The sequence below is a fragment of the Chelonia mydas genome, chromosome 13, assembly GCF_015237465.2.
Source record: "Chelonia mydas isolate rCheMyd1 chromosome 13, rCheMyd1.pri.v2, whole genome shotgun sequence".
Classification (NCBI taxonomy): Eukaryota; Metazoa; Chordata; order Testudines; family Cheloniidae; genus Chelonia; species Chelonia mydas.
Window position 1 is genome coordinate 18,755,400 of NC_051253.2, and position 14,733 is coordinate 18,770,132.

Below are 14,733 nucleotides of genomic sequence, written 5' to 3' on the forward strand. Positions count from 1 at the left end.
TCACAATCATCCCTGTTAATTGTGGTTCAGTTCACTAGGCAGCTGAGCAAGTGATTTTGCTGCATGCATTGGCCTCAGCATATTCCCTCCTCCTCACCTGGGCAAGCACTATTCCTCTCCCAGTTTCTCCCTCTTGTACAGGGCTCTTGTGATCACATGGGCCTTGACTTATCTCTCCAAAACATCTTGTAGCAGCAAGTAACATTTGTCCATTAACACCTGTCTCCCCCTTAGATTGTGATGTACGAGTTTCATTTTCCCTAACTACAAGGGCAAAACTAGTTCTGCTTCTGAGGAACCTCCAGCTGGTTTTGATTCTGACAAAGTCTCATCTATTTTTGCTTCTGATGAAAATATCCTGATCTTGATTGACAAATACAGCTAATCATTCTGCTTTTCTGCAAATCCAAAGAGGAGCTGGTCTGACTTTTGGGGTGAAATCCGTTTGCACTGGTCTGACTGGGATGTATTGCCAAATTGGGTGGCAGCCAGTTACACGGCACATCTGTTTAATCTGTTTTTGAAACTGCAGCACATTTACCTAATTTGAAGCAGCGTTACTATGATATCATGTCTGTCCCATTTGTGAATGGGAAGTGACCAAGATGCTTTCAGTAAAGTGATATGCGCTCTACAGCTACATGTAATAGCTAGACTTGCAAATGTCTATAGGATAATTAAGATCTAATATTTTCAACATACATGTGAAGGAAAAGAGAAACTTGGGCCAAATTGCTAGAAGCAGATGAACCTTCATTAATATCAAAATTACATCTTATGCCAACTCTGAATTTTTGTATATTGCCTAAATCAGAGGTTCTCAAACTGTGGTCCATGGACCATGCTCCATTCAGGTGGTCCGCGGATAATTCCCCCTGAATTATCAGGCTGCACACAAGAGAATGAAGCACCCCCCACCTAATTAGTGGAGCCATGCAGGCGTGGCTCCACTAATTAAGTGCCTGGACCCTGGAGAAGATGCACATGTAAGGAGAGGTGGTGGCCTTGGGTGTAACAGGGGGTAGGTGGGAGGGGGCAGTGGATTGAGAAGAGGGGGTGTAGGGAATTTGGGACGTTCAGGGTTGTGGCGGCCAGAGAAAGAGGTGACTTTCTCCAGCTCCAGGGCTGTGGCTGCTGGGAGAGACCCCAGGGCTGTGGCTACTGTGGCGGGGGAGAGACCTCCCCCGCTTCCCAGCTCCAGCTCGGGGGCTACTGTGGCAGGGGAGAGAGGAAGAGACCCCTGTCCTTCCCAGCCCAGCTTGGTGGCTGCCGTGGCAGGGGAGAGAGGGCACATCCATCGCATTAGAAAGATAAGACTACTGATATTAAAATGAGTTGTGTGCTTTTATTTGTAGAACAAAAAAAGTTGTTTATTAAGTTTTTTTTTTAATATAGCACTTTTATTCAAAGCGCTTTACAATAGGTAGCTAACGGTACAAACAACATTTGGAAAGATCATTAAGTGGTCTGCTGAGACCCTCAGCAATTTTCAAGTGGTCTGCGGAAAAAAAGTTTGAGAACCACTGGCCTAAATTAAATTGCTTAGATACTATACTACAGTGTAGAGTAGGCCTGTAGCAGGGCTAGCTGCTTCCCAAACACCCCCTAGTGGCCCAGGGTACTTCTGTGGTGTCCTGCTAACAATTCTTCCTTTTTTCAGGCATCTACCCTTCACTCACACCAAGCAGCCGCACAGATCCTTCTGGCCAGACTTTTATTCTTTTATTTTATTTTCACAGTACAGCAAACCAACATTGAAAACAATGACACCTTCTGGTCTTGAGTTCTGTCCTCAGGGGGTCTCTCTTCCACAGCTTACTGCCAGGCTACCTGCATCTGGGATTCCCAGCACCTCTCACAAGCCCCTTGCACTGCAGCTTCCTGCAGAGACACCTGATCCAACCCAGGTATTGGCTCCTTCATAGTCAAAGCTGGCTAGCACGAGGCTCTCTACTTCCTAAGGACAAGCCATCCTGTTACGTCCTCCCCCTCCCCCACTTCAATACCATGCCCATCCCAGGGGAAGTTCTAGGTTAGGGGATACCTTTTTTTCTCCCTCCCAATTTACCAGTGTCACCGGCCATGTGAACGCACGGTCTGGGCTCAGAGTGCCTCCAGCATCCCTTCCAATTTGTTCATCATAATAATCAGGCAAATTCTTTCCCCTAGAGTCACCTGATGTGCCTCCACTAGCTACTCCCATGTCCCCTGAGAAGGAGTTTGAACTACCCACACTTCCCTTGTTTCCTCAAGGCCCACTGTCTGGGTGCCCACCATCTCCTCCCCTCAGCGTGTTGTGTGGGTCCTGACAGCAACCCCGGAGCACAGTCTGGGTTCCCACTATCTCTTGATCTGGCACCTGCTTCCCAGGACTCCTCTTCGTCTGAGGCATACCTAACTCTAACTTTTGCAAAGCTTCTACTTCACCTATCTCACACCCTTCCTCTTTGGGTAGTCTGGCTTCAGGTCTAAACTCTCTCCTGTATCTATAGAGAGGGCCAGAAGCTTTTTGCCTTTCTGCAGATACATGGGGTTCATAAACTAGTTAACAAATCATACATAACACCAACATTTACCAGACTGTTCTGGAGAACATTTCCCATTGTTGCCAAGATTATTTTTTTCTCACATTCCTCCAACGGACATCCCATATGCCCGTGGTCCCAGTCTTCAAAAGGGCAAGTATTCTGCTTATGACCTTCCATCCTGCTTTGGATACATATCTCGGAGGGGATTTTCTTCATCTTAGGAGGGAATAGCCTCTTAGGAGTGGACCCTAGCCTTCCTACATGGCTGAAATAACACTTCACCAAGTCACATCGCATGAGAAGGCAGTTCCTCTGAATGCATCTTGCTTTCCCATAATGAAAACTCGTAGGGGTCTCTCTACCATGCCCTACGGATTTCTTACCAATCAGCAAGGATAGAGGAGCTGTTGATCATTCTTCTGAGGCCCATAAACCAGGCTAATCTTAACTTCCCACTGTGGGTTACCACCTGGTAGGGGTATCCTTGCTACTAGCTTTCCCCCAAAATTGGGTGCTCCTGGTCTGGTCCTTTGCTCCAACTGCTTGGCTCTCCCCATCACCAAGTAGGCCTCTGCCTTCTCCACGGCTCCCGCCACTGGTGCCAGCTGAAACTGCTTTACCCACAGTTGAGCTCCTTCAGGCAGGACTCACAAAAATTGTTTAAAGACAATTAAGTCCTTGTCTTTCCCCAGAGAATTCACCTCTGGACTGAGCCATCGGTCCTGCACCCACTGGGCCACCACATGGGGTTGTGTTGTGTGTGGAAATGGCTCAATGAGGACCTTATGCTGGTAAGTTTCTGGCATCGGCCCCAGCTGATCTAAGACAGCTGCTTTCAGCTTGGGATATGACTTTGACTGTGTGTCAGTCAAAGCTCTATAAATAGCTTGAACCGCCCCACTCGGAAATGACGCCAGCCCGGCTGCCCAAGAGGAGTCTTCGAGCCTGCAGCAGGGGCGACTCACTCACAGGTGTGGAGGAAAGCCTTCACCTCATCCTCAGGCACCAGCTTTGCCCGGGCTGGGCCAGGTCTGCCCTGTCCAAAACCCACCACCACTTCAGGGACCCATTCGCCCACTTGCTGCAAAAGCCGCTCCTGTTGTTGTCATGCAGTATCTTGCCACTACTGTTTGGTGACCAACTGCACCTCCTGCTGCTTCTATTGATTTTGAAAACATTGCACCAGGAGGGCCTGAGTCTTTTGTTGCTCCTCCGTGAACAAGCAGACAATGTAGCTGCAGTCTGTAGCAGGGTCAGCCACTTGCCATGCACCCCCTTGTGGCCTGGGGTACCTCTGCAGTCATTGCTAACCGTTCATCCCTTCCTCAGGCTTCTCCCCTTACACTCACACCAAACAGTCTCACAGGCCCTTCTGGCCAGGCTTTAATTCCTTTTCTATTTTCCCAATACAGCAAACCCAAACTGAAAACAACAACACAACAATTACCTGCTGGTATTGAGTTCTGTCCTTAGGGGGTGTCTCTTCTACAGCTTACTGCCAGGCCTCCTGTCTCTGGCAATCTCAGTAACTCTCACAGCCCCCATGCACACAGCATCTTCCTTGTAGTAGAAACACATCACCCAACCCAGGTGTGGCTCCTTGGTTCTCAGGGTTGGCAAGTGCTAGGCCCTTCAGCTCTTAAGGGCAAGCCTCTCTGTTACAAGACCCTATATACACTAACTACTTTGCATGATAGGCCTTTTATAGTTTCAATTTCTATCAGATCAGCCACTCTTGTTCCATACAGTGCTTTCCCCAGAGCTTTGTCCCAAGTGGTAGGTTACTACAACCATTTGTGCACCTCCACGAGTGGTAAGCGGGGGTAGAGGGAAGGGGGAAGCACTAGTGTAGACTGGCAGTCAGTGCTTTAACCACAGTGTGATCTAATTCTATTCAGAGAAAGTCTAGATGATACAGAAGTTAAGATACTAGCAGCCACATATGCCTTATGCATATGGATCTTGCCCCACGGCTGGCCTGGGTCAGCTGACTCAGGCTCGTGGGGCTCGGGCTGTGGGGATAAACATTGCTTTGTAGACATGTGGGCTTGGGCTGGAGCCCAAGCTCTGGGACCTTCCATGCTTGCAGGGTCCCAGAGCTCAGGCTGCAGTCTGAGCCCGAATGTCTACACAGCAGTTTTTCAGGCTCAGAGCCTGAGCCCTGTGAGCCCGAGTCAGTTGACCTTGGGCCAGCTGTGGGTTTTTTATCCCTGTGTAGTTATTTCTTTAATGTAACATCCACTATCGTGCTGCATATTAAGGAGAACACAAGCACTGGAAGGGCATTTACAATGCAGGAACAAAGGCACAGATGACCTCTGACATCATTTAAAGCTACTTTATGCCAAGAACTTCCTCACTTAATAGGGATATTGAAACAAGTCATGGAAATGATGACTGATCCCTACCATATTGGAACAAAGAGATTAGCTGCTAATATGGAAAGTTACCTGGCCAGCTTTTAGTTCAGGCATGAAGGAAGAGAGCAGATTACAGGGAGAACTGCCTAGATCGTGAGGTAATGTAACCACTGGTGAATAACAGGGGAGTTAAAGGACCAGAGGACCAAGAGGGAAGAGGTAAAATGTTTTTATGCAAAAGCCAGAAGTATGTGTAATAAAATGGCTGAATGACAATTCTGCATTAGCTAGGATGTGCTTGATATTACTGGAATAATAAAGATGTGAAACTAACTGAGCAGATTTAAAATGTAAAATAGATGGGGGTGGGGCGGGGAAGGCAATACAAACAAGTAAAGAACAAGGACTAATATAGAAAGCAATGATTGATCAATCCTTAGCAAAATACAAACAAACCATCACAGGAGGAGAATTCAGAGGATTGTGAAAATCATCAGAAACTAGTTTACAAGAGACTTGGAGCATGTCTACACTACAGCGCTGTATCGGCGCAGCTGCACTGATGCAGCTGCTCCGCTGTAGTGCATCTGGTGAAGATGTGCTATCCCAATGGGAGTGTGTCTCCTGCCAACATACCGCTGGTGTGGATAATGTGAAACTTGCATCACTCCGGGGAGGGGCTTTTTCACACCCCTGAGCAATGTAAGTTAGATTGACTTAACTGGTAGTGTAGACCTGCCCATTGAGAAGGAAAGAAGAAATGGTGAGTACTGTGGTACAGAAGGAATATTTCATGTGATCACATGGTTGCCAAAAGCTTCAGTGGCTTGATAAGATAGATTGAACATCTAGCCAGACCATTTTCAAGACCTAGCTAGATATAGATCAAGGTGGCAGTTCATCTGCAAGGAGTCTATCTCCCTTGAGAATTTGCCATGATGATGGTGAATGTTGTGTGTGACCAGGTGACTAAACTACATCAGCAGAAGTTATGGACTGTGAACCAAATTATAGGTGATGTTACTGTAAAGGGAACTGGTTTGACCTTATCTAGACTATACAGAGTTTGAGTTTGGCAATTGGTTAATGTTATGAGTACTATTGACTTGAAAAAGGATGAAATATGATAGCCAGGAAAATTAAAGCGTGACACCTTGGCACCCCAATATTCCCCATTGTCATGTAATTAGGATATGTTTTGTACAAAGTATGCCTTGTGAGGTATCATTCTAAAAGTCTTGATCTGCTAGACAATATCTTGTTGGATTGTACGTGCTACTGTCATATGTGAAGTTATGAAGTTTTGGCTAGGTATGTGTTCCTGAGACATGTTGTGAGGTTGAAAACACCCACAAGCAGCCTTTCAGGTACACCATTAAAAAGGCCAAACAATGCTAATGACTTATTGAGGAAATGCACACAAGCACAAGGATTACCCCAGGAACTGCATACAATAGAAACCTCTCCGAGATAGCACTACACAGTGGGAACTGTTTGACCCAGATCACAGTAAAAGAGTTTCTAGTAAGTGGGAAGAAGATATAAAAGGGGACAAATGACATCATGATAGTACCTCACTCTCCCTACAGCAACACACCTGGAAACGCCTGAGGGGCAAGGACTGAACTGTGGGAAGTGACGGTCCCAGGCTAGAGGGATTTTTAGCCTCCGTATGAAAACCTGAGAAAGTCAAGATAGCTTGTGCCTTAAGAATCTGCCAGTCTGTTTATTCAGGGTGAGAATTTGCTAATCTATACCCTACCTATCTAGTGTGTTAAGCTTAGTTTGCAGTTTTGTTTACAGACAGTCCTCAGACTTCTGACACAATTGGTTGCTGAAAATTGCATTGTAAGTCAAATCGTTGTAACTTGGAACCGCAATCCACTCCATTGCGTTTTAAAGTCGAAACCCATTGTTGTAAGTCGAATCAGGGTGTCAATTCAGAAATGTTGTAAGTGCCGTTAGTCGTAAGTCGAATGTCATAAAGTCGAGGACTGCCTCGACTGCTAAGGTAATCTGCTTTGATCTGTTTGCTATCCCTTATAATCACTTAAAATCTATCCTTTTGTAGTTATTAAATTTGCTTTTGTTTTGTCTAAAACCAATGTGTGGAAATTCTAACTTGGGGCAGAAAGTTGTAGCATATCTCTCTCCACATTGAGGGAGGGGGCGAATTTTATGAGCTCACGCTGTACAGTTCCCTGTGTAGTACAAGACTGTATAATTTTGGGCTTACACTCCAGAGGGGGGTGTGTGCCTTGGCAACTGGGATTAGCTCAGCCTTCTCATGCAGAGCTGATCTCAGCATCTGTGTGTGTAGATGCAGCTGGCTGTGTCCCTATCTGTGTGTATGCTGGTGAAAGAGCAAGCTTGGAGAGGTTGGCAACTTATCACAGCACCACAGTGTGAAAAGGAACCCAGACTGATGGGTCAGGCAGGCTCAGTGGTACCCCATTGCCAAGTGGCACTGCGGGGGGAACCCATCACAGAAAGTTTTAGGGATATTGGTTGACATGGAAAGGCCACAGAGGCAGAGAGAAGGAGAAAATAAAATATTGGGTTGAAACCAATAGTCTTTCTTCACACTTGCGATAATCCTGACAGAATCTTTCTGAGAGTGACCTGAGAGAAGTATTCAAAATGAGAAGGTGCTCACAAGTGTGTTAAGATGGCTCGTGTGTGATAAGATAGAATGAATTAAAGTTGTCTTTAGTGGTGAGACCCATGGCACACAATCTAAAAACCAGGAAATTAGGAATTAAAATGGAGTTCAGGAAAAGCCATTGTAATGAAAGTTCAGAGAACACATTGCGTGGAATACTATATTGTAAGAAGTCATCTCTGCACTTGGTATGTATTACTTTAATGCATAGCTAGATGATGTCTGGCTGTATACCTACCTATCTACCTGGGGTGGAACTTACTTTTGATTAAATCAGATATTGTGAAAGAGTATTTATAGTGAGGTTGCATGAAAGTCCAGGTTTTTCCTCAACTGCATCTCATTGTGCAAATTGGAATTTTTGTTAAATTGAATCTGTGCTTAAAGTGGTACCTTTAAAAACACATCGTTGCCTTAACTATAGGTTCACAGTTTAGATCTCCTAAAGTAGAGAGACCAAGGGAAAATCTGATAAAGAGAGGAGGTGGAACTGAGAAATATAAATGGCATAGACTTGTCTGGCCATGCAGTCACCTTTTCCTTTCTTCTGTTTTTTTCCCCTTTCAAGCCTTAATTTCATGATTTCCTGGACTGTTTCTACCTCCATGCAATGGTTATATACAATGTTATGTATTTGTTGTCTTAAGTTCTTATGTCACCATCAGAGCTGCCTTCTAGTTCCATTCTTGTCTCTGACCTTGGTGGCTGAAGTTTCTTTCAGTGTCATAAAACCTCAGGTTGTAAAATTCATATTGTAACTTTAACAGCCACATCTGTTTTAAACATTTTTGTTTTAAGAACTCAATGTAAATTTAACGACAAGGCAATAAAAGTAAAAGTTGAAGGAAATTGTCACAGATTTGTAAAGCCATAAGATAGGTCTCTGCACTTACGTGACCAATCAAATTACAAAGAAACAAACCAATTGCTTTTATTGTAGCAAATTCTGCTCTTAAACATTTCACATTTTAATCTATTGGCTTGAACTAATGTTTGATTCATATTGGTATTCACAATTGCAATTTTACCCAGATATACAAAATTCTTACCTGCAAAGGTCCCTATGAAATGTTGAGACAAACTATTTTCGCTTAAGTGAGTCTGTTGAGCATTTGATAGCTGTTAAAAGCTCTTCATAAGTTATCAACATATTTTAGGCAGTCTGACTGGGCTTTAGAATCTAGAAAGCAATTTGAAATATATCTTCTTATCTTATTTTGGATAACTTGAGTGCCTCTCTAAAGAGGTAAATAGAAATGAAGGATCCAAACCTCATCGGGTGTAAATCAGTATAGCTAGAATGAACTCAAATAGAGCTACCTGAGTTTACACCAGTTGGAGATCTAGCCCAATTTACATCTCCATCTCGTAAAAAATATATTAGAATTGGAAAAGGTAAAGAGAAGGGCAACAAAAATGATTAGAGGATGGAACACCTTCCATATCAGGAGAGATTAAAAAGACAGGGACTGTTGAGTTTGGAAAAGAGACGATTAAGGGGGGATAAGATAAAGATCTGTACAGTCATTGATGGTGTGGAGAAAGTAAATAAGGAAGTGTTATTTACCACAAGACACCATAACACAAGAACCAAGGGTCACCCAATAAAATTAATAGGCAGCAGGTTTAAGACAAAAGGAAGTACTTCTTCACACAATGCACAGTCAACCTGTGGAACTTGTTGCCAGGGGATGTTGCAAAGGTCAAGAGTATAACTGGGTTCAAAAGAGAATTAGATAAGTTCATGGAGGTAGGTCCATCAATGGCTATTAGCCAAGATGACCAGGGATGCTACACCATGCTGGGTGTCCTTAAGCCTCTGACTGCCAGATGACAGGAATGGATGACGTGGAAAAATTGAAAATGTCCAGCGGAGGGCAACAAAAATGATTAGGGGACTGGAACACATGACTTATGAGGAGAGGTTGAGGGAACTGGGATTGTTTAGTCTGCAGAAGAGAAGCATGAGGGGGGATTTGATAGCTGCTTTCAACTACCTGAAAGGGAGTTCCAAAGAGGATGGATCTAGACTGTTCTCAGTGGTAGCAGATGACAGAACGAGGAGTAATGGTCTCAAGTTGCAGTGGGGTAGGTTTAGGTTGGATATTAGGAAAAACTTTTTGACTAGGGGGGTGGAAGCACTGGAATGTGTTACCTAGGGAGGTGGTGGAATTGCCTTCCTTAGAAGTTTTTAAGGTCAGGCTTGACAAAGCCCTGGCTGGGATGATTTAGTTGCGGATTGGTCCTGCTTTGAGCAGAGGGTGGACTAGATGACCTCCTGAGGTCCCTTCCAACCCTGGTATTCTATGATTCTATGACATGGGATGGATCACTTGATAATTGCCATGTTCTGTTCATTCCTTCTGCAGCATCTGGCACCAGCCACTGTTGGAAGACAGGATCCTGGGCTAGATGGACCATTGGTCTGACCCTGTATGGCTGTTCTTATGTTCAATTATTTAATTGTGAATGGATTGCATATAATGTGACCCTCCTGATTAGGACTTAGTGTCTTAAGGAGCCCTGGGTCTGTCAGTGCCCAACAATGAAACTTCATTAGTTCTTAATAACCTTTTAGGACAACATTTAAAAATGCTGCCTCGCAGGCACCCCAGCTGCCTCAGACCTGCCTATTTTTCTTTTGGCTGGGGTCTGTCACCCCTAGAAGCAGGCCCACGTTAGCGTTGATTACAAACCTAATATGTATGTCAGGTGCCAGCATCAAAGAGAATACCAGAAAAAGTGACTTTATGAAGAGAATCAACCAAATACTATCTCTTTAGTATTCACTGCATGAAATAGAGTAAGGAGAGCAAGATGTGCCAGGGCATCATCCTGAGTCCAGTAAGCAAAAGTTTCCTCTGAACCAGAAAGCAGCGTTTGGGGGCTAACCAGGTGTTAAGACTTCTTTTGTTTCTAGAATGCTACTCCTACCAACTTCCATAAGAAGGTTTCTAAACAACCTCTGAATTCCCCGTAGGGATTCCAACACAGACTCAAAACCAGGCATTATGTTTAATTCTGCTACTGCTGGGAGTAGCCAAACTATTTAACTGACAGCAACAGTATTCTCAAAGGAACTTCCAATAGCACTCCATTGGAAGTAATCAACCTTAGTCTTTATTAGGTGCATCCTTCACTAGATCTCATGATTTATTTGCTCCTGCTCTGTTCTGGGCTCTTTCACATCTGATATTAGTCTTCTCTGATGAATGGTGACTAAATGCAGAGCTATCAAATCTTTCCAGAGCATCCCTTAACATTGCACATGATGGATATCAAATCAGAATTATGTAAACACTTACGTAAATCAATTATAAAAGAGCAACTATCATTTGGCATTGCCTTTAGTATCATTTTCATACTTAAAGCCCTTATGGGCAGACCCTATTAACCTAGTCAATGCAATTAAAATTGTTTATATAGCATCCTTTCTAAACGTTCATAAAATATTTTAAATAGAATTACTCCGAAGGGGGAGAGAGAAAGAGGGAAGGCAAGATGTAAAGAAGGTGTCTCAATGCCGCAGTGGAATTTCCAGTTGTCTATTCTAATGCAGTTTGCCGTGGGCCCCTAGGGTGAGAGGGCCCCCAAACTAGGGTTGCCAACTCTGAGTGAAGTGATTCTGGGAGACTTTTTCTCCCCAACATGACATAATTTCACTTTCTTAAAATATCCTATTAAAGTCTCCCGGATTGCTTTCAACAGTCACCAGGAGATTGATGCCGATTTTGGGAGACTCCAGACCAATCCTGGAGGGTTGACAACCCCACTCCAAACCCATGGAATTTGACTGAGTGATGCTGCAACCTGGCACACATGGTTGCAGTGCCACTAAGGTTTGGCCTGGCTTCTGCATTCGCTGAGCCGTGCTGTGACCCCGTGTGCCACTCACTCAAATCCAGCCCATCTGCCCCCTCTGCATCCCCATCACTGTGGAGGGGCAGCCAGGTCAAACCTGAGTAGCACGGCAACCCTGTGTACCAGGTCACAATGCCCAGAGCATGGAGCTGGGCCCAGACCCACAGGACAGGAGCCTCTACAGCCGGGTGAATGCAGGGCAGGCTCACTCTCCAAACTTCCCTCCCCCAGAGCCTCAGTTTCAGGGTGGGGAAGGCGGAAGACCTTGGTTTCAGATTTCCCCCCAGGTCCCCAAAAACATCTGCGCAGCCCTGTTCTAATCTATGGACTTGCTAAAATGCCTGTCGCCATGGCATCTAGCTGAGTTTTCGTTTGTCAAGACAATTGCCTTAGATGATTGTCAGTTTTGCTTCTGTGTTAGAGACCAATCTAGAGAATTATTTCTAAGATAATGCTTTCTCACAAAAATACAGGTGCCATCTCAATGACCGCTGTTGCTCATACAGTGACTTACGAAGGATTTACCATCGAGATGCTGCTTCTGCATGCTCGTGGCTCACCCGTCCAGTAGTTAAAAGGTTTATTGAAAAAGAACACAATCCCACACAGTGCAGATTTTAAATTACATTGTACTGCAGGTCAAAGATAAGAAAGATAAGCGGTGCTGCAGATTTCAAAAGTAATCTGATCCTGAGAGAGGCAACATTGTTTGTGCTCAAAGAAGTGTGTGTTTCACTGGCAAGTGAGGAGATAAGTTACCATGGTATAATGATTATCATGCTCAGGTCTGTTTGTGTTCGCTTGCTCTGTCATTTTGAAATAATTACCTTTTGTTAACATATACTACCAAATAGCAAATATGTAAGGGACAGATTTCCACCAGACTTCCTTAACAGTTGAACAAAATTTGCATGCACATAATGGGTAGTTTGATCTGAGCAAATTGTCTTTTGCATGTGCAGTTACTCATTTTGTCTGCACAAATCCATGGCTGCAGCTAAGTAGGCTTGCTGAAAGATCGGTCTTAAAAAGCTCATGCTTATATCATGACAACTGATAAATAACTATTGATATTTGTAGAGAGCTTCTCTTCTAAAAAAAATCCTGAGGTGCTCAGCAAACTTTCAAAACTGATTTATAAGTTATGATCCTCACTTGCGTGTGCTTATTTGTCTGAGCTGCATAACTTCAGTAATTGGACTGAATGCAAAAATCCATCCAATTAGCCATCTGTGTGCATAGTTACCCAATTTGCATATAACTGTACGTGCATTTGGGATGTGCATTATTAATCTAACTCTTTTGACAATCTGGCCCTATGCACAGTATAGATAGCCACCACTCAAATATAGTAAAACATTTCCCCCATTTAAATGGTGTCCTACAGCCCTTCATGGCACTGTAGGTTAGAACTTGCAATATACCATATTCAACTGAAACTAAAGGAGGAATTTTAGAATAGTTGAATGAATTTGGCCAGGTTACTGGGGCTAACAACCACTCTCTTATGAAAAGTGTTATGAGATTTTGGTAGTCAGGAGTTGGGTTGTATGTCTCGTATGCCTATAATCTTATAAAGCATAATGTGTAAAAAATATACTCAAAAGGACAGAAGATGCATTAAGAACATTGCTGGAGCCTGACTGGTAGGTTTGTCCTGCAGTAATTGTAGCATACAAACAACAAACATATTTCTATAATCAATAACCCATACTGAAAAAGACTTCCTCTGGAACTTTTCTTACTTGTCTCTTTCTTCCTCAAACCCTGAAGATATCAGCTTTGGAAATTTATATACGTATAGAGAAGGTCCTTTCTCTTATAGTATTAACCAAATGTTCATGGTCCTATCTTTGCACAGTGCTTCTTCACAGAAATGTAATGTCTGTTTGTGTAATCCAAAACTACCCAATTTACTTTCCCCTCAGAAATTTAGTTTAATAAAGAATGTACCAGTTCAGTCAAGATTTAGGCCAAGTTCATTCTTGGTGAAACTTTGTTTACATCATGAGAGTTAACCCTGAGGTGAATTTGGACTTGAGAGTGAAAAGACCTATACTGTGGATTTCAGATCTGTTTTAACCTTATGACTGTGTGGTGGTAACTGGGATTTGTTTGATAAGTTATTTCCAGGCTCTGTTGGTGGGACTATCACATTCTTTACCACCCTCTGTGTCCATGACTTAGGGAACACCTATTCCTCCTAAGCCTGGTCATGACATCTTATACTTTGACAGGGAAAAAGAAGTGGAGATGTTGGCCGAGTTCCTTGATTTTAATTTAAGCCACAGGATTTTCAGAATGATTGGTCCACTTTGGTCTATTGTATTGTCTGAGGAATAGCCTAAAGGCCACATTTCCCCTCAGTTACACTCATACAAGCCTCCTGACTTCACTAAAGTTTCATTACAGCTGGTTGCAGTTTTTTTTAATTGTGTGTTTTAAAAAAACATGGAGAAAATTATTTTAAAAAACCAACACCCCCCACCATCCAAAATCCTTGTGACATTTTTTCCTTTCTTTTCCAGCCAGCAGTAGGTTTCATGGAGTGTAAATGAGGCCAGAATTTTGACCTAAATGTGCAGTTTGGCCTCTTACTTCTCTTTTCTGTCATTTTCCACTACAAAGACAGATTTATAGTACATCTTCACTTGCTTAATGCTATCGCTAATTGTTCAGCTAGGACTCCTAGAGCCATCAAGTGTCCATTGATTGTAATCAGCTTGCCTCTGACAAAGTTGGCTCTCGAGCTATGAACTAAGGCCTTTATGTTCTGGCTGGCCATGACTTTCTAGTTTTACTCTTGTATATTTTTATGTTTTCCAGCTACTTTTAGCTACTCAGACCACTGAGGTTAAGTGGGATGTGTTGTCCCCTATGAACTCTACACTCTCTCTTTGGCTCTGTTTACCCATGAACATCTTCATTGCATGTTTGTTGTTCACGTGGTATAGCAAATTCACTGTCTGTGCTCAAATGCACAGAGGTTCCAAACTCAAGGGGATGAAAAGTAACAATCTGTTTTTCAGGTGTGCTGAATACTCACCTCAGTTGAAGTCAATGGGAGCTGTGGATGCTTAGCACTTCTGAAAGTTAGGCTCTTGGTCTTTTACTTTGTGACCTGCTGTGAAGGTGGGATTTTTTTTCTGGTCCAGATATGGTATTTACTGTTCTGCTCCAAAATCATCTCAGTTCTTCAGGAACTGAGAGCCCAGTTCAATTGCAGATGGCATGATTTTTAGATGGCTCTATGATTGTTTAGTGTATCAGTCAGGTGCTGTTTGGAAAGGGTTGTGCATTTTGACAACCCATGAGAAGGTGT